At 48.0% G+C, this 20,592-nt stretch overlaps 1 protein-coding gene across 4 annotated transcripts in view; it reads left to right on the forward strand.

Annotated features, from left to right (window-relative positions):
• Positions 1-7,711: 7,711 nt before the first annotated feature.
• KMT5B (lysine methyltransferase 5B) overlaps positions 7,712-20,592 on the forward strand; it is a 57,477-nt gene continuing 44,596 nt past the window's right edge. For 2 of the 4 annotated variants that reach the window (XM_055309250.1, XM_055309262.1), the window contains exon 1: positions 7,712-7,974. The gene's annotated coding sequence lies outside the window, so the exon portion shown is untranslated. Of the gene's footprint in view, positions 7,975-8,084; positions 8,251-20,592 lie in introns of those variants that run through there. The other 2 variants (XM_055309268.1, XM_055309256.1) reach the window with 2 other exon arrangements.

The following is a 20,592-nucleotide window of genomic DNA, read 5'->3' on the forward strand; positions in this document are numbered from 1 at the left end:
CCCAAAGGTATGTCCTTGTCCTTGTCTTCAGAACCCGCAAATGTGACCTAATTTGGGAAAGGGGACTTTGCGGATGTAATTTTAAGTTAGGGATCTCCAGATGAGATCATTCTGGGCTCTCTTGGTGGGCCCTAAATCCAACGACAGGTGTCATAAGAGAAAGGTAAGGGAGATTTGACACAGAGAGGGGCCTTGGGGAGACAGAGGCAGAGGCTGGAGGGATGCAGCAGTGAGCCCAGGAGTGCCTGGAGTCTTCTAGCAGCTGGAAGAGGCAGGAAAGATCCTCCCCTAGAGCTTCTGGAGGGAGCACGCCGTCAACACCTTGATTTTGGATTTCTGGCCTCCAGAACTGTGAGAGAATCATTTTCTGTTGTTTTAAGCCACAGGAAACGAATACAAACGAGAAGAGTCAACTCCCTCTGAGCGGAGCCCTTTCCAGATTGAAAGATTCTTCTCTGCCTGGTTTAAAGCCCTTTGGAAAGAGATATGCCCTATGAAGAGTCTGTGCCTGGGATGGGGCTGGAATGAGATCCTGTACAACCAGTTCTGCCTTCAGAACCTCAGATGCAGGGTGCCAGAGGCTTGGACAAGCGTGTGGCTGCAGCCAGCTGCCTGTGGCACCAGGATGTGGGAGGGACCTGTGCCTGGCCTTCGGAGCCTCAGTGTGTACTGCTCCCACACATTGGGAACTCGTTCACCCTCCCCCTTACCACTCCAGAGACCTCCATATCTCTGGCAAGTTCTTACTCTTTCTCCTAGTTGGCTCAGGGCAACTCACAGCCCCAAACCGAGCTCTAGTCTGGGGGGCAGTTGCCGAGGATCCAATCTCCTGAGGGCACCCATCAAGGCCTGGGCACTGCAGTGAGCAATGTCTGAGGGCCAGGGAATAGATTTTGTTCTTGAGAATTGAAGTAACAAAGAAAGATTCTGATTCTTTGTGGCTTCTCCTTTCAGTGGGCTCACTGGGGGCTTATCACATTTCTTCTACTATTTGATTAAAGACCAAGAGTAATATCACAGGGATGCCTGGCTGGCTCAGTTGAAAGAGCATGTGACTCTTGATCTCAGGGTCATGAGTGCAAGCCCCATGTTGCATGTAGAGATTACTTAAAGAAAAAAACTTAAAAAAAAATGAAGGGCACCTGGGTGGCTCAGTGGTTGGCTCAGGTCATGATCCCGGGGTCCTGGGATAGAGTCCCACATCAGGCTCCCCATACGGAGCCTGCTTCACCCTTTGCCTATATCTCTGCCTCTCTGTGTCTCTCATGAATAAGTTTTTTAAAAATCTTAAAAAAAAAAAAAAAAAAAAAGATGTCACAGAGAAACTCAAAACTCTTCTTTCTCCCTTGGTGAACTAGCTCCCTCCCCAACTCTAAGGCCTTCTGGAACTGAACCTCTAGGGGCCCCCCAACTCTGAAGCCAGGGTCTCCACTCCCAATGCCAGAGCCTCATCCCTATTCATTTTCTCTGCCTGGCTACCCAGAATGCTCTAGAGGAAAATCATCTCTACTTTTGACTCAGGAAACACCATCTCTAGGAATTTACCGAGAGACAAGCCAATAGCCCAAAGTGTATCTGTGAGGTATGACATGGAAATTAAGGGTAATGAAACAGAGCAAACCCTGGTGCCCCATGATATCCTGGCCAGAGAAAACCAAGGTCAACTGAAAACTGGCTGGAGATTCCAGTCCAATATAGGCCCCATAGCAGCTGAGAGGAGGCCCCAGAGCCTGCAGCAGGGAAGTTCACCTGGTCGGAGAAGCTTTCATCAAGCCTATTAGGAACAGGAGCAGTTTTTCCTCTCCCCTTTACTTCTCACTCAGCAAGAGGCAATACTGACAGAGCCCAGAGGGAGGAGAGAGGATCTTCAGCTCCCTCACCTGCACTTTGGACCATGAGTGTCATCTTAAACCTGGGTCCTTCCCCGAAGCAATGTCTGGGTAACACCCAATGAAAACCTATGCTGCAAAATGAACTCAGTCGCAAGACAAGTCATGGAAAAACAGGAGAGGTTTTCACAGAACAGTAGCTCTGTTCAATTCACCCCCATCTCCCCCACTCTCTTATGATTGTATAATTTACATGCAGTAATTTGTACAGAACTTAGACACCTGGCTTGAGAGCTTTCTTGAGCCCACATTCCCGGGTAACCGCCCTGGAATACAGAACGTTCCTATCGTATTGGAAGTTTTTCCCACCTGCCTAAAGGCGAGTGACTCCAGATTTCTATCCCCATTGCTCTGTTTTTCTTCTGTTCTATGATACCACATATTTGAAATCAAACAACCTGTACTCTATTTGTCTTCTGTTACCCCAACACAATGTTTTTGGAATTCATCTGTTGTTGTAACTCATTGGCTCTTATTTCGGTAGGATTTCATTGTGTGGATAGACCACAATTGGTCTATCCATTCTTTTGTTGATCACATTTGTGTTGTGACCAGTTTAGGGCTACAATAAATGAAGCTGCTACAAGAATCTTTGAAGAAGAGGAGAGGAAGGAAAGGGAGAGAGAGGAACAGAGTATAGCCTACTGGAAAAAAATAGGAAATCATAAGTCATACTGACATAAATATATTACTACACTGCAAGTTTGATAAGGAATAGGATGTTTGTGTCCTCTTAAAGCATCTCTCCATGGAATACTTAGTACAAAGGGAAAACAAGTGACTCTCCAGTGGAGAAGTTTGGCAGACATCCCTTTATCAGTGACCCCAACTGAACATCCTCAGTTATGGGGCAGACTGAAGTCCTCCACCACCTGATAGGATGCGATGAGAACACAGCCTTGCTTCTGCAACATTCCTGTCAAAGATCCCTGATCTTAATCGAACCATAAGGAACTATCTGAAAAGCCTCAATTAAAGGACATACTACAAATTAATTGGTCTGTAACCTTCAGAAGTGCCAAAGGCATACAAGTCAAAGAAAGAGGGAGGAATGTTCCAGAAGGAAGCTGAAGAGATTTGACAACCAATGGAACATGGGTTCCCTTGATATAAAGGACATCATTATTGTCATAGGGAAGATTTGAATGTGATCTGAAGATCAAATGACTACAACCTATGGATATGATTCCCTGACTTTGCTCACCAAGGTCTGGTTTTGTAGGAAGATACATCATATCAGTTGGAAGGAAATACACCCTAATGTGCTCTGAAGCTGTGGAGCATCTGGGTAGTGACTTTTTTTTTTTTTTTTTTAAGATTTTACTTATTTGACAGAGAGGGGGAGAGAGAGAGAGCACAAGCAGGGGGAGCAGGAGAAGCAGGCTCCCTGCTTAGCAGGGAGCCTGATGTGGGGCTTGATCCCAGAACCCTGAGATATGACCTCAGCTGAAGGCTGAAGCTTCACCAACTGAGCCACCCAGGTGTCCCTGGGTAGTGACTTATAGGCAGACAGTTCAGGAAAAATAATTCTTTGTGTAATACTTGGAAACTTCCTATAAATTTGAAATTATTAAAAAATAATAAGATTAAGGTTTTTCTGCTCTTGAAGAAAACAGTTTTTCAGCTGCCATTGATCCTTTCTGTGTTTACTGTTAAGTGTGCATGAGGACAGGGCTCACCACAGTCAGGCTTCTTTTTGGAGGTGGTGGGGACCTGAAAGGGCACCATCCCTCAGGGGCACAAGGCTGTACCTGGGGCCTGTCTGATTGCCCCAGGTGGATACGAATCCCAAGGCACCCCCGATCTTGAAAGGCAGGGAAGGGTCTGTGCACTTTGTGGGCACGGCTGAACACACCTGAGCCACTGGGCCAGAAGAGCAGGTGAAGAAACACTTACACCTCCTTTAGCCCAGTAGCAGGGCTGGAAGGTCTGCATCATCCTTCATGTATCGAGCCTCTTACGTCAGCACCCCAGGCACTACTCTGGATGCTGGAGATGCAGCTGTGAACAAGGCAGACAAAGCCCCTGCCCTCAAGGAGCTTACAGCCTGGAAAGGAGAGACAGCCAGTAGACACGATGAGTAAGTAAAATGTACAGAATGCTAGACAGTGATACGTGTTAAGGAGAGAAAGCCACAAAGGCTGGTAGTGGGGAATGAAAGCTAGCTGCTGGACCTGAGCAATGGGAAGACTGAGAGGTGGGAGAGTGCACACGTATGTGCGTGCGTGTGAGTGTGTGTGTGTTCAGTTGTGAACTGAACATGCTCCTATGCTATATAGGAAATGCCTGGTAAATACCTAAGTGGTAAAGTCAGAAGTTCAGAACAGTGGGCCAGGCTGGAAATCAGAATTGGGGCGTTAAATAGATGAACGATTTTAAAGACATGAGTGAGTTCTGGGCAGACCCAAGAATTGGCACATTTCACAGTTGAATGGGTGGTGTGTAGATGGACCACATCACTTGCCCCACATCACATGGCTGGTAAGTTGGGGAGCTGGGGATTCAAATCCAGGTCAGACATGTACCCCAGACAGTTCAAAGCTGCCCTAAATCTGCCTGCTGTTGACTATGTGGCCTTGGGCAGGTCACCTGACCTTCCAGAGGCTGGGTTTCCTAACCTATCAAAGGAGGAGTGAGAGTGTCAGGGCAGGTGAAGGTAAGGATGGTGCAGGGGGCCTCGTGGTGCTCAGGCAGCTGGCCAGACAGGTCACCGGAATGGTCCTGGGTTTGCTCCCAGTCCTTCTCCCATTAGTCTTGGATGCCCTGTCAGAACAGCCCTGTCTTCTGGGCAGGGGTGCAGGGACAGTGAGACACATGTACAGAGTCAAAAGTCAACATATCAATTTACAAGAAGCCACTGTTGCCCAACCCGGAATTCTGGGGTCAGCGTGACCTGCAGGCCCTCCCTGTGGGCACAAGATTCCACCAAGCAAATCCCTGCCAGCCAGTTGCTGGGTGAACCTAGCATTTGAAGAAGGGAAATTAGAGAGTGATGCAGGGTTGGTGGGACCAGACTGGGTACTCTGTGGAGTACCCCTGGGCCCGGCTGGGAGGATTGGAACAGCCTCTATAAACCTCAGCCAGTGCTCTGGCAAGGGGGCCGCTCCCAGGTCAGCTCCGGGCTGGGCTGGCACCCCTGGAGCTTCCGGGGATGGCCAGGCTCCTTCCGCCAACTGAGTCTTTCTTTAGAGTTGTTAATAACTTTCCATCTGTCCAGGCCCAGTGGGGGCCCCACTGCTTCTGTGGCTTAGCACTTCCACTTTGTAGTATCCAGAGGCTTCACAGTGTAAATGCCAATGGCTCCTGTCACCTGGGGGCTGGGCAGGTGCCAGGCCACACTACTTCCTGTCCCCCATCCACCCCTCCCCTGCCCTGCCAGCTGGCAGCAGGAAGCCTCCAGCTGGCCATGCTCACTGTGGCGAAGTCAAATTTCCAGTCTCCCCCAGGAGGACCGCTCTGGGCTGTGCCCTCTGCCCAGTTTAGCCCTAGCTTCCCTGTATCCTTACTCCACGGAGGTCCTGAGGCCCAACTCAGTTGTACCAAGAACTCTGGTCCACCCTGTGTCTCACAGTTAAGGCTACAAGAGCAGCCAGCAATGCAGGGGGCTGGAGGAGAGGCAGATCCAGAGCCCGGGGAGCCTGAGAGGACGCTGAGCTTAGGTCTCATCTGTCTCCCCTGCTGGGCTGTAGGTCTGACCTGCTCCCTTGCAAGTCACTATCGAGAACACCTGACCTGGCCCTGGCCCACGAATAAATGGCAGTGTCAGCATCTTGGGAATCTGGGGGCTTTATAGGGGTGGGGGTGGGTGGGGATTTTGGTGTCAGTCTCAGGGGTCTGTGTTGGGGTGAACTCTGGAAAGTTTGGAGGGGGGGGGGGACACTGGTGCTTGGCTGTGAAGGGCTGCCCAGGCACAGTTGGGCTTGAAGCCTAGGTACCAAGAGCCACACAAGGCTGTGGCTGCCCATTGCAGGCAGATGGGTTTTCCTTCTTTTCCCTCGTGCGCACGCCTCCTGTGGGCATCCAGTGGGGGAGGGGCTGGCAAAGGCAATCTCAGGGTTTCTGGGATGTAATTCGAGTATTTGGAGCCAAGCACTATAAAAATCTTGGAAAGAACATTTAGTGATAAATCAGAAACTAACAAAATCAAAGCAATTATCTGTTAGTTGTGTCTGCAAAGAGGAACAGGGCAAGGTGAATTCTTATGCAGTAAGACCCAAGCTGTGTGCCTGGGTCTGGTTTGGTTGGGGGGTGGTGAGGCTCCACCCACCCTCTCCCCTCAACCCCAGCTGGTTTCTAGAGGGGGAAGGGCAGAAAGCAGGTGCCAGCAGTGGGAGGAACTTTGGTTTGGAGGATCTAGACCCCTGGCTGCCTGTTACATACACACTCTTGGCAAATCACTGTGCCTCTATGTTTCTCATCTGTGAAAGGAATCATAAGCATCAGGTCAACTACCCAAGGTCAAGGAGGGTGAATGAGGTCAGCACGTGTATGGGTGTTAGTTGGACCACAGTCCTTGTGGTCACCCACAGTCTCCAGTGAATCATCCTTTATGGTGCGCCCATTCTGTGCCAGACCCTCGGGATACAAGGGAAACCAAGGCAAAAACGGATTCCTGGAATCCATCTACCCACCTGCCCTGGAAACGCCGGAGCCTCCCCCCCCACCAGGCCTTTGCACTTACAGCTCCCCCATTTCCTGACCACCCCCTTTCCCTAACATACTGTAACCCGCTGTTCGTGTCTCCACTGCCCAAGGGGGCACTTGCAGGCCCCAGCTCTGAGCACCGGACTTCCGTGGCCACAGATCCGGAGTCCCCCAGACTAGCTCTCGTAGGGGTCGCCTAACCTGTTTCCCTGCATGTAGGGGAGAAGCACCACGTTCCCACCCGCTGAGGGCTGTTGTGAAGAGGCCAAAGCCCCGAGCACGGCGCCCGGCGCCCACCACCCAGCGAAGGCTGTATACGCGTGAGTCTTAGTACTGTTATTTTGTAGCCAGTGTTATCGGGCCGCAGGGCTCCGGGGCGGTGCTTCGCACCCTTCCCACAGCTCGGCGCCCGGAGCGCGCGACCCTCGGCCTCTCCCGCACCTGCCCAAGGTCCCGGGCGGGGGTGCGGCTGCACCTCGGGCGCCGGCGCTGCCCCACGAGCGAGGGAAGCGGAAGGAGCCGTGCGTCGGCCAGCCGAGCAGGCACACAGTAGGTGCCCCGGGACGGCCGGCGGACACCCGGCGGACACCCGGCGGACACCCGGAAGCCAGGGGCCCGGTGAGTGCACGCTCCCCCCACCCACGGCGCGGCGGAACGCCCGGCCGCCCCGACGCTCCCGGGGGGTGTATCCGCTGCGACGACACCCACTCCCACAACAAAGAAGCTCGCCTCCGTGGGGCCGCCTCCCCGCGGCGCCCCCCACGCACGCCGCGGGACCAAGAGGCCGCGCGACCCCCGGCCCCACGCCCCGCCCCGAGAGCCCGGGCCCGTGAGCCGGCCCGGGCGGGCGCACCCACCGCACCCGCAGCCGCACCGCACCGCAGCCGCACCCGGCACGCAGCCGGCACGCAGCCGGGGTGGCGCCCGAGGGGCGCGCGGCGACGCCGCCTCCAGCCGCGATTTAAAGGGCAGCGAGGGGCGGAGGGATCCCGGCAGACCTCAGCGCGGATCCCTCCGCCGCGGGCGACGCGAGGCGGCGGCTCATCTCCCCTCGCTCCCCAGATTCGCTTTTTGTCCCTCCGCCTCCGGGAGCACCCAGCGAGGAACTCGTTTCTTTCCCGTGTTTCTCCGCCTCCGCCGCCCCCCGCCCCCCCCCCCGCAAGTCCCGTAAAAGCAACAGAGGCCGCAGCAGTGGCGCGAGGCGGCGCGGTGTCCCTCCGCCCGGCCGAGGGCACTCCTTTTCGTGTCCTTCCACCGTTCCCGGGCGGCGTCCGGACGGCTCACCGGGGGCGGCGACGCGTCTGCGGCGTGAGAGGCGAGGCTCCGGGGCTATGAGGTGAGGGCGCCCGGACAGCGGCGGCGGCGCGTGCGGCGCCAGGACCCGGGACGCGGACCCCGGCGGAGGCGGCCTCCGGGACGGCGCGGCCGCGCGCGAGGCGAGGTGAGGCCGGGCGTGGGGACGCGGGGGCGCGGCGCGGTGGGGGCGGGGGGCTCCGGCCGCGGCTGGGACTTATTTCCCGACAGCGGATGGAGCGGGCGGTGCTGCGGCAGGCGCCGCCATCTTGGATTTTACTCTCCATTTTTCTCGGGAATTATTTTTTGGTGATTAATTTTCTTGGGGGCCGGGAAAGTGCCGCCCGGCAGCGCGGACCCCCCAGCGCAGCGGCCGGACCGGGGGCCGCGCGGCGCCCCGAGGAGGAGCGGGCAGCGCCCGGCGGTGAGCGGGGGGCGGGCGCGGCGCGGGCGTGCGGGGGCGCCGGGCGGCGGCGGCGGCGGCGGCGGCGGCGGCGGGCTGGGGGCGGGTCGGCGGGAGCGGGGGCGCCAGGCCGGGCGGGGGCCGGGGCCCGGGCGCGGGGGGCGGCGGCCGGGGGAGGGGCGCGGCGCGGCGCGGCGGCGGCGGCCGGCGGCGGCGGCGCTGGGCGGCGGGCGGCGGCGCCGGGCGGGGGTGCGGGCCCTGCAGTGGGCGCCGCCGCCGGAAGGGAGCGGTAGCGGCCGCCGGGCAGCGCGGGGCCGGGCAGCGCCGGGGCGGCCCGCGGCCGCACGAGGGGAGCAGCCCCGCCGCTCGCGATTGGGGGACTCTGTTTTCCCTCTTCTCCAATGGGCAGTCGTGATCGGGCTCGCTCAATCTGCTCCCTCTGCCGCGCTCACTTCGGCTTGTTTTTGTTTGGGCTGGAGCCTGGTTCCAGGTCTCCACCGGGGCCGGTCCCCCGCCCTGCCCGACCTCCCCTGACAGCGGCGCCCTCGGTGCCCGGCCGTCCTCGCAGAGTGGCGGTTGTCCTGCACACCCAGAGGTGATGGGCTCGGCGTCGCTCCCACCTGGGGGGGGGCCGTGTTTCCGTGGTGACAACGGGATCCAACTTTCGAGGATGGTGTAGAGGCACGTTGCACCCGGAGAAATCCACTCTTTCTGTCTTTGGGCTCATTTGACCCCGTTCTGGAGCTGTCGCTTCCGATCCGTCAAGCGGGGAAACTAGAATTACTAAGGGGGTGAACGTGTGTTCGTTCTTGGAAGATGATTTTTAGAAACTTGTCTTACTTACGTAGAGTAGTGGGCAATGAATTGGTCGGTCGTGATTAAGACTTTTCATCAGGACCTTCTTAGATGTAAGCTACTGTAAACTTTATAAAAGTAGAGTCCGTTAAACGTGGTTGGGAGACTGCCGTGTAGGATCGTCGGAGGAGGTAGTTGCCAGCTGCAACTTTTTCCTTTAGTCTTGGATCGCGAAAATATTGCCGTGACTTTTGATGATTGGTAGTAAAAGCATAAATGTCTTGAAAAGGACAGGGGAAATCATTTTTGCCCGAAATAGCGCCGATGACTTGTGTATATTGAAAAACGTATCTAAAGAGTTACTTGGTGTAAATACACGTTTACTTTGTAGCCGAACGTTTGGCATCTTGAAACACAGGTGTGGCCCCGTCACTGTCGGGACTCCTTATATTCCGAGAGTAAAGTCCACAAACGCTTTAATCCCAGCATGTGGGGGAACTCCGGTCCACTTTCCAGGTTTTGATCTTTAAGCATTCTACGTCCTACTCTCCCTTTACCAGGCTCTAGTGCAACGAGCTTCCCCATGCCTGGCACCTTTTGGTCTCATTCCGCCCAGCATTCCTAGCCACCCTCTGCCCCCTCGCCCTCATCCTTCGGAAAGGTCTGGCGAGAAGTTACCTGCAGGGACTGGCCCACTCTGGAGGATGCCCATTTCCTCTGCGTTCCCTGAGCAATTGTTACTTGATACTATGTTTGGTTATTTGCCCACCCCTTCAGTTTTCTTGTGGACTTGTTGGGCTGTTACTTATTTTCTCTGTTTGGGGCAGGTGCAAAGTAAGTGCTTAGTAGGCATTTGACAAAAGTGAATTTGTTAATCTCCAAGCTGTGGAGCCTCATAGCTTGTATTTAGATTTTTGTATTATGTCCATTTTAATGTTATCTTAAGACATTATTATTATAACAAAAGCCACATAGTTTGTGCACATGAACTTTGAAACCAGACTCTTTCAAAGTCATTTCCAAGTGCCCTCTTGCCGGTATGTTCATCTGTCCTCTCAGATACCCTGAACTGTTTTCTGTACTTGAACCAGATACCAGTGGACCTACTAGGGGGAAGAGGAGTTGGAGGGTATAGCAGAATAAGATGTGAAGGAAGTGGTCACAGGTTGTTTGTGTGTTTGAGCATAGAGTTTTGTGGGTGGGGATGTTGGTGTGTCATTTTTCCTTGGGTCATATAAATTTGGGATCAAATCTGATTTTTCTCTACATAGGACATGGGTATGTGGCCCAGTTGTGTTGAAAGACACATGTACCATCTGAACAGCTCCTTGTCCACAGGAATGTCCTTTCCATGGCTTATGAGAGCAAATCCTTTCAGACAAGCCATGTGGTTTCCATTATTTTATACTCTTGCCTGCCATATATGAGCTTTACTTTTTCTCCACTCACCAAAATGCTTCTTCATGGAGCAAGAATTGTGGCACTCAGAACACTGCAGTTGAGCTTTCCACACAGGGACCATATGTCCTTGCTCCACTGTGACACAGTACTGGTTACATGGATACACTAAGTAAATGCAGGGTGGTTCTAGCCCAGATACAGCTGCATGCAGTAGAAAGATGTTTTCTATATAGGATGTAACTTAGTTTTTCAGTCTGACTTTTAGTTACTTTTTGTTTTGGGGGCAAGAACTTGTAATTTTACTGACATGTGTTGGTGTAGGAAATGGATTTAATGGCTCTAAGCAGCACAAGCTCAAATTATTACAAGATAAAATTAAAACTAGCTAATGCACTTTAAATTGTAATCATTAGGATATTCTAAGCATTAGAACACAGTGATTTGAAAAGTAATTTCTTCGACAGACTGCCAACTTTAAACTCATAAAATTACTTTCTATTTAGAGCTCTTAGTTTGAAATGTAAGTTAAACCCTGAAGATTTAATGGCTCAGTTTCATTGAACGAGCTGTATGAGGACCTCATAGGTCCTAGCAAACAGTAGAGAGTGAGTACCCTAGGTCTTTGTCTAAAGGATTTTTAATGAAGGAAAGTATAGCAGGTTTCTTTAAATTCTTTCTATCAACTCTACATCATGCCTCTCCCCCAGCCTCTCTACAAATCTGTTTTTATTTCAGTTATTACTGTAGTCCCTTTTTTCCCCCTCATAATTTGGTGTTTCCTAGAATCTGGAAGTATCGATTAAAAGTAAAGATCATGTCTGAGCAATATCTAACCCCGTACTTATTAGTGTGATCTGAGTTTCTTTTTGCCCTAGTCAAATAAAAAAAGCACTTGCCATTTACAAACATATTTTGAATCAATAGACATCTTCCTAAATTTTGGTCGTCCATTTCTTACTTTATCTGCATTACAGGATTTTATTTTACTGTTTTAAAGAAATGCCAGGGAGAGAATCCATCTGTACAGGAAAGACTTCTAACCTTATTTTTGTAAAGCTACGTTAATGTATAATGTTAGCTTTAAAAGAACAAAACAAAACACCTTTTCTTTTGGTCCTCGTGTTGCCTGGAGACAGAACTGATATATTATCTTTATATAGTTTGTGATGGAACCAGAAGCTATTTGCATTCTAAGATATTCTCACAAAAGGAGAAATGAAGTCACTGATTATTTCCATAGTTATCGATATTCTAAATTATGTTTTGCTTCACAGTTTTTCCATTTGTCGTGCTAAAGGGTTCCTAGGACCAGGTTGGTCACTCACTGCCTCTGGCTCCTGCCTCTTCCAGCCAGATTTGGGGCTGTCTGATGTCTGTAAAACAAACTCAAACCACACAGCCTTTTAGGATTGTATATAATTGTGACTACGTTACATACAATTCCGGAGCTGGATGAAGGACCATTGGAATAAGAATACCTGTGTTCCAGTCTGCTCTGTCATTATTTATTATAAGACACAGGGCCAAGCCTCAGCTCCTACAACTGAACCTTCCAATTCTAAATTATATTTTACACTTAATTGCCACCCTGTTTTCTCGCTTCTAAAAGCTGTTTTAGTATTTCGACATCTAATTGGTACACGTAGTTCATCTATACTATGTAGTTTTTCCTCACTTTATTTTGAATTGATGCTATAGCTTACCATCAGTTGGGTTTTAGAATTGAGAGGATGGAGTATATTAATGGCCCCCAAATCTTGATGGCTCGTACTTCTGTATGGCTCCTGTTTGTCAGTTGCATCTCTACTAGATGTCTTTCTTTTCTGTATTATAATAGTACACTAAAGAAAAAGTATACAGACCTAGGGAGCATTACCTAGTGATAATAAGCCTTTTTATTTATGGGTGATGCACATGTGTCTCGAGTATTGGCGTAAACCCCAGACTTCAGCTTGAACAGTAGGGTTTTAGACTCAGCCTTTCCACTGAATAGCAACTTGACTTCAGGAAAGCAACTTTATTTCTGAGCTTTAGCCATCTCATGTGTAGCAGTAATGCCTGCCTCACGGACCTCATAGGGTTGCCAAGCAGATGAATCCCTCAGTCATGTGTCAGAGTGAAACAAACACCTGTGTTTTCAACTTCAGCATCTTTATCAGAACTCCTATCCAATAGATCTATGATGGCATTAGGATTGCCTCTCAAGTCTCAGGCTGAAGATCCCTTCAGTGAAGGGTCATCCTGCTTTCCCCTCTGCACTTTTCTGTCCTGTTGTTCAGATACCCAGTTTTCACTGGCTTCCTTTTGGACTTGCAAGGTCTCCTACTCTTTATTAGCCCTGCTCAATTTTCCTGAAGACTGAAATTCACATGCGCCCTCTAGCGTTCCATAGAGGCAACAATATTCCAGCACCACGAACAGTGCCCAATGGCTCCCAGTAGGTTCTTGAAAAATGGGTTCTTGGTCTGCAGAATGATTCATTTTGTTTGTCTGATTTGTAGAACAAGGTTGCAGCAGCTGATACAGTGTCATGATCTCTGAGGAGTGTTTTTATTTTCAAGGAAATGCTATGTTGTGTGATGTAGAGGGATATATATTTTTAGCAAGAAAACCAACCTATTCTTAGGAAAATGGAGTTCCCCCCACTGAAGCGTAGAGGGGGCCTGATCCTTCAGGCAGTGAACCAGTGCAGTCTGGGACTAGAGAGGCCATATGGAAACCTTCTCTCTCCCCTTCAAAAGAGAAACAAAAACAGATCTCACTCAGGGTCCAAGAGGATTTAGACAAAGCCAATGGCCTCAGAAGATCTTTGATGTAGATACCAGAAGTGCTTTTGACACCCCCAAAAAAGAGGGGTGATTTTTTTTCTCTACTTGTGCTTTTTATTTCTTTTCCCTGATCATCCAATGTAAAGTCTGTTCCCACATGATTCTCTCTCCTAATATCCTATTTGTTTCTTTAAAGCTCTTACCAGAATTTGTAGTTTTGTGCTTATTGGATTGTTTCTCTTTCTGTGCTATCCTCAGAGCCCCATGAAATTAGGAGCCATGCCACTTTTGTTCTAGGGTCTTACTCTTCAAATAAGGGGCAAAGTGTGTTTAAAATTTTGTTTGCATCACTTTCTTCATAATGTCAAGAGTGTACAGGCTCTCTCTGGGACCTGGGTGGCTCAGCGGTTGAGCATCTGCCTTTGGTTCAGGGCATGATCCCGGGGTTCTAGGATCGAGTCCCACATGGGGCTCCCTGCATGGAATCTGCTTCTCCCTCTGCCTGTATATTTCTGCCTCTGTGTCTCTCATGAATGAGTAAATAAAATTTTTTTTTTAAGATTCTATTTATTTAAAAACATTTTTTGTAATTTATTTATGATAGTCACACAGAGAGAGAGAGAGGCAGAGACATAGGCAGAGGGAGAAGCAGGCTCCATGCACCGGGAGCCCGACGTGGGATTCGATCCCAGGTCTCCAGGATCGCGCCCTGGGCCAAAGGCAGGCGCTAAACCGCTGCGCCACCCAGGGATCCCTAAGATTCTATTTATTCATGACACAGAGAGAGAGAGAATGAGAGAGAGGCAGAGACACAGGCAGAGGGAGAAGCAGGCTCCATGCAGGGAGCCCGACGTGGGACTCGATCCTAGGTCTCCAGGATCAGGCCCTGGGGTGAAGGCAGCACTAAACTGCTGAGCCACCTGGGCTGCCCTGACTAAATAAAATCTTTTTAAAAACGTGTGCAGGCTCTCAACCAGCCTCAGCTTAATTTGTTTCTAGTTATCTAAGGCTTACTCTTATTTGTAAAATGGGGGTGATAGCGGTGGTATTGTGTATGTTTTGTGTATTAGTAGCATATTGTCATAAGGAGTGAATTACTTTGGGCAGGCAGGGATTCCTGAGCCTGTTTCTTTTAATCTAAGACTTTTTGCTCTGAAGTTCTGTGATTCTTTGAATTGAGATAATGTTGAAATGCTTGGTAAACTGTAGAGTCCTTTTGTTAGTGTTACTCTCTTCACAGTCCCCACTTCTTAATTTTTTAAAAAATATTTTATTTATTCATGAGAGACACAGAGAGAAGCAGAGACACAGGAAGAGGGAGAAGCAGGATCCCTGCAAGGAACCTGATGTGCGACTCGATCCCGAACCCCGGGATCACATCCTGAGCCAAAGACAGATGTTAACCGCTAGCCACCCAGGTGTCCCCACAGTCCCCACTTCTCTCCTGAGTTCTGATGTCTTATAACAGCTCCACCTGGGTTGTGACCCCTCCCTCCTCAAATTCAGTAAACTTAAACCTTCTCATCTTTTCTGCAAACCTGTTTCTTATGTAGCATAGTTTATGGCAATCTTGCAGTCTTTGCAGCTATAGACTTATGAACCATCTTAAATTCCTTTCTGTCCCTCACCACCTGTGTCTTAATTTATTACCAAGTCTTGCCTTCTATTTGAAACACCACAGCTTTTCCTCCCTCTCCCTGTCCACTGCTACTGTTATATTTGAGCTTCTGTCTTCCAGCCACATGCTTTTTCACCAGTAGGATCCTTTCTAGAGTACAAGTAAGCAAATTCTGCAACCGTCCATCTGTTTAACCAAGAAAAAAAGTACATACTTTACAGGATGTGAGAATTACATGGTAAATGAATGGAGGAGCTATTATTTATTGTTGTTTTAAAAGTGGAGTTACAGTGGGGCGCCCAGCTGGTACAGTTGGTGAAGCATGGGACTCTTGACCTCAGGGTTGTGAGTTCGAGCCCCACAATGGGTGTAGCGATTACCTAAAATCTTAAAAAAAAAAAAAGGTGGGGTTACAGTAAGAAAAAAATGTCTTACCAGAAACATAACAGGCAATTCCACTGTAACAAAATCTGTAGTCCCCTTGGATGTTGATGTGTGAGGTATAGTTTGGTATGATTTTTAATTCTAATTGTTATCAGAAGGCATTTTCCTTCTCTTCAGGAGCAGTAGGAAAAGCAAAGCTGGTCTTAGGTCTCTATCATAAATTAGCACCCTACTCTTTTTATTTTCTTGAAAACATGTACTCTTTTTAATGGAAATGGTGATGTGATTGTTTTCTTGGGAGAGTTATGGTAGGATAAGGAATGGAGGGGAAATTTCTACCTGGTCATTTTAGGTTTTGTGAACACTGCATCAGTGTATCCGACCCTATGTTTCTGCCATCAAAGAGGGGACAGTTGGAGGTCTTTATTTTATTAGCTATTTCTGCCTTTTTTATCCTTGTGCCTAACCAAGGAGGTAGGCTCTGTTTTCATTTTACCTATGAGACGTTTGTGAGGTTGAATGTCTTGTTCATGGCTGCATTGTTAGTATCAAATGGGGTTAGAGTGGAACCTAGGTGCATTGACTCCATCTGAAGCCCCATCCTGAACTCTGTGTGTGCCGTCTCCTGCACGGTGTGCTGCCTGGCACACTTAGTCTTGGCTTTTAAGACCAAGACTCACCTATGGAAGTTTTTCCTCCCCCACGTCTTTGCCCTGTAAGAATGGATTGTTCTTTGTTCTGCTTACCTCTTAGCTTCTGAGGAACTGTGGGCTGTACTTACAGACTTTTGACACTAGGTGGCATATGTTTATAGAAAAGTAAAATGCTGTGGGTCTCAGGGAGGAGTAACAAAGGAAGCATCCTTGATTTTATGTATAGGCACTACTAGGTGAGCAGATGGATCAGATGTAGAGAGTGTGGAAGCACGTTGTTTTGTTTTGTAGAATTTCTCCCAACAACCACATCAGCTAAAACCTTTATTTTGGAAATACCTACCAAGACAATTGGAGACATAAATCTTTCTTCTATCAAATCTTTTGTTGTGATACATATTGGATGAATATTGGATATTATTGGATAAGTAAGGAACTGTGGATCAATATTTTTTGTCCTGAGGCTATTAGAGGGAAGTTTATTACATGCCCACTTGCAGATCAGTAGGTTTAAGTGTTACAATGATTGTTACCAGTAGTGGATGTTTTGCTGTTTCAAATGTTCTGCTAAATGAAAAATCCTAAGAGTTTTAGTTTTCAGTTTTATTGTAAAATTTTTACATATATTTAAAAGTATTCAATCATAACACTTTTTTTTTTTTTAATTTATGATAGAGAGAGAGAGAGGCAGAGAGGCAGAGACGGGAGCCCGATGTGAGATTCGATCCCGGGTCTCCAGGATCGCGCCCTGGGCCAAAGGCAGGCGCCAAACCGCTGCGCCACCCGGGGATCCCTCAATCATAACACTTCTATGGAAGGTCTTGGTTACCTGAGGTTTTAAGTATATGTAAAACTTTTTAAAGGTGCTGAAGAGTTTTTCCAGTGATAGATTGGAATTTTATATATTTTGAGGATCTGGTAACTGTAAAGCATTTTCACTTTGGTTTACTTTATCATGGTCTCTGTATTAGCTGCTTGTGGCTGCTGTGACAAATTACACGAATTTGGTGGCCTCCAACAGCAGGGATGTATTCTCAGTTGGGCAGGCCCGAGGTTCCCCATCTGTTTCGCTGGGCCAAAGTCCAAGTGCGGTAGGGCTCCCCCGGAGGCTGTAGGAGAGAATCTGTTCTTTGCCTCTGCCAGCTCCTGCAGTGGTTTTTGTTCCTTTGCTTGGGGCCCGTGTCACTGCAATCCTCACCTCTCTTGGGTGTGTGGTGTCAAAGCACCCTCTACCATTCTCGTAAGGTCTCTTGTGATAGCATTTAGAGCCCACCCAGACAACCTGTGTCATCTCAAAATCCATACTTTAAATCACCTCTCCAAAGACCCATTTCCTTATAGGCTAATACTCACAGGTTCTAGATTAGGACCTGATATCTTTGAGGACTATTTTTCAGCCCATGGAAGTCTCCTTTGGAGCAGTTATTAGCACAACCAGTTTAGCACAATTAGTAGTGCTGGCTCTAGCCATCCTTTTACTTTGGATTTTATCTTTATATAGTCATATCTTACTATGAGTTGTGGGAAACCGCTCCAAGTCAGGTGCCATCTCTTGCTGGATCAGAGGGGGCTTTACCACCTCAGGCTGCTTGGGGAGACTGTTAACTTGGCTGAAGCAAAATGCTTGGTGAGTTTGACTCTCCGAAAGCTGGAAAAGAAAGCAGAAACGATAGTCATCTAGCTTCTCAAGTGACACTTATTTCTGACTATTTATAGGAGCAAGTTGTAAGGTTACAGGTGTGATCATGAAGTCATAGTTGTCTTCTAACTGACAAGTGAGTAACTGTCTTGTCAAAGTAGATTACAGTCTTACTGCATTGTAATATGGAATATTGACCACAAGTGCTTCTGATAGCTTTAAGGACTTCTACTACTGGCCTGATAGTATGAATTATTGTTCTGGGATTCCATGGAACCTTGGAAAATACTGATCACAGATGAATTTGGAATAACCATCAATGAAGAGTGATTTGCATTTCCTTGATGTATTATTGTAGAGCCCTTTTGTAACTTTAGATTTAAGAAAAAGAACTAATCACCAGTTGGGTTTATATGTAGCAGCTAGGTTTGTGACTAGAAAGGGGGATGTGATGTGAGTGGACCTGTGGTAAGTTGTGCTAAGTTCCAATGATAGAAAAGTGTACCTTAGCTAGCATAATACTGCAGTGGGGAAGCCAAGGATTATCAAGTACTTACACGAAGAAGTGAGTACAGTTGTAATCACCATGAAAGAGAAAGTGTATATGGGATGGAGGACTGGGGGTTGGGCGGGGGGGGGGGGGGACTGGCGGGCAGCTTGACAGCATCCCAAATACAAAGGCCCTGTGTAGGGAACATGTCTAGCACACTAGGTGATGAGAACTGGGCTGTATCTGAAGTTTTAGCTGGAGTAAGGCGGGGAGTGGGGGGCGAGTTTGGATCATGCAGAACCTTGTAGGCACCAGCAAGGTAAGTTCTGTTAATGGTAGTTCATAACAATTTCCAAATGCTTTTGTTTTTGCTTGTAGACTGGGCATGTTAGCCTAGAATGGAAATTGGATTTTTACTTTACTGGTGGGACATTGTTGGCACTGACCCTAGCCAGTGTGGTCACTCCTGGTCCAGTGTGGGCACTTTTGTTCCTTTGGGCTGTGTGTGTTTGTTGTCGCCTCTCTGGACAGTGCTTCCTTTCATTTTTGTGTGTTTTATTTGTGTTAGTCTTCCTTGTACTTATTTTAAATATAGAGCTCCTGGGAGTCTGGGATTGTGGCACTTGAGAATCACGGAGTCAGTCCACAAATGAAGGCATCAGAAACTTGTGGAAGTATTTCAGAGATGTATTTAACTTCTCTGATGTTGAAATTACCAAATTTAAGGTCTTAGAAATTGGCTTTAACTTAAATACATAAGAATGATGCAGAAGAATTTTTGTGACATCTGTTTTACTTTCCCTTTTATATGTTTAAATTTTTATTATAAAGTGATACCTGCTCATTTTGAAAAGCTGAACCTTGTGAAAAATACACCGTGCAATGAAAAAAATTGCTCGTGATCTCATTCCCCAGAGAAAGTACTGTTAACTATTTGGTGTTCTGAATCGTTTGCTCAGCATATTGTAGCTGAATCACTTGCAAAATGTTTGCTCTGCTTTTTCTCAGTGAAGTTTTCCAAAAGTCCTTCAGCAAGCTAGAGCCTGCTTTTTAAAAATCTGTGTTACCTTCTCAACCCCTTGGGACATGTTTCTTTGCCACTGGGTAATTTCTCTAAGATAAGCTATCTGAGACAAGTTCAACATGTAAACTGGTTAGAGAAATCTTTGTAATATCACAGGAATTCTATTAAAATTCTTTTTTTATATTAAAATTCTTGTTTCTTTTAGAATCAGTGTTCTCATTTTTCTGACAGTCTTAAAATCCTGGTTTGTGTTTAAGACATTCAGCAGGAAATAATCCAAAAGCTTTAAGTAGGAAAGGATTGGAACCAGAGTTTTCAAATTGTGCCTGAGCAGTAAAGTCAAAAGTCACCAAATAGTTCATAACCTCATGTGTGTTCACAAAGGGGGCAGTGGAAAGAAAGAAGGTCATTGGCATTTGTTGGGGACCTGTCACTGCTGGGAGCAGTGCAGGCACTTGACGGGAACCAAGCACATTTTCTATGAAACAACTGTGTACTTTCCTTTGAAAAATTTTCAAGTGTCAGCAGGTGTTTCTTTTTTTTTTTTTTTTCCAATTTTAAATAGTAAACATTTGGGGGTCGGATTTTTGTAATGTTAATCCCATTCCTCCAAAGACAAGGAATGATGTTGGTGATTTGGAATGAGTGGTGGTGGTGTGGGTGTGCCTCTTACCTTAGTGGTATTATATATACAGTTCCTCTTTTTATTTTTTTTAAGATTTTTTTATTTTTAAATAATCTCTACACCCAGTGTGGGGCCTGAACTCACGACCTCGAGATCAAGAGTTGCATGCTCCACTGATTGAGCCTGCCAGGTGCCCCTAAAAAGTTTCCTCTTTAAATACAACTCTAAATCTTTAAATACTTTGCTTTTTAAATGCAACTCTTAGTTTAGTGGTTTTTTTTTTTAATTTACTTATGATAGTCAGAGACAGAGAGAGAGAGAGAGAGAGAGAGAGAGGCAGAGACACAGGCAGAGGGAGAAGCAGGCTCCATGCACCGGGAGCCCGACGTGGGATTCGATCCCGGGTCTCCAGGATCGTGCCCCGGGCCAAAGACAGGCGCCAAACCGCTGCGCCACCCAGGGATCCCAGTTTAGTGGTTTTTAAGTATGTTTTGTATTATCACAAATCTCCTGCCCCTTTTAAAATTTGTTTGATAGTAGAGTCTGAAGTAGGTGCTTTGTCTCCCACCTGTTGGTCCAGTGAAGCCACGTGAGGCAAATCCTCCTATTTGTTGACTTCACAGTGGGTGAAGCTCGGAGCATTGGCACAACTGTGTTTCCTTAGAGCCTGCTTGCAGCATTCTTGTGAACACTCATAAAAAAGAAGGAGCAGAGCCTTAAACAGCACCCTTAGGAACTCCATCCACCCTGTTGCACTCAGATCGTCCTTATCACTCCATTAGAATACTACTCAGTTCTTTTAAGAACTTTTTTTAAAGATTTTATTTATTTATTTGAGTCAGAGCAAACATACAAGTGGAGGGAGGGAGAGGGAGAAGCACACTCCCCACTGAGCTGGGAGCCCAAATCAGGACTTCCAGGATCATGACCTGAGCCAAAGGCAGATGCCCAACTGACTGGGACACC

This window comes from Nyctereutes procyonoides, unplaced genomic scaffold, assembly GCF_905146905.1.
Source record: "Nyctereutes procyonoides isolate TBG_1078 unplaced genomic scaffold, NYPRO_anot_genome, whole genome shotgun sequence".
Taxonomy (NCBI): Eukaryota; Metazoa; Chordata; class Mammalia; order Carnivora; family Canidae; genus Nyctereutes; species Nyctereutes procyonoides.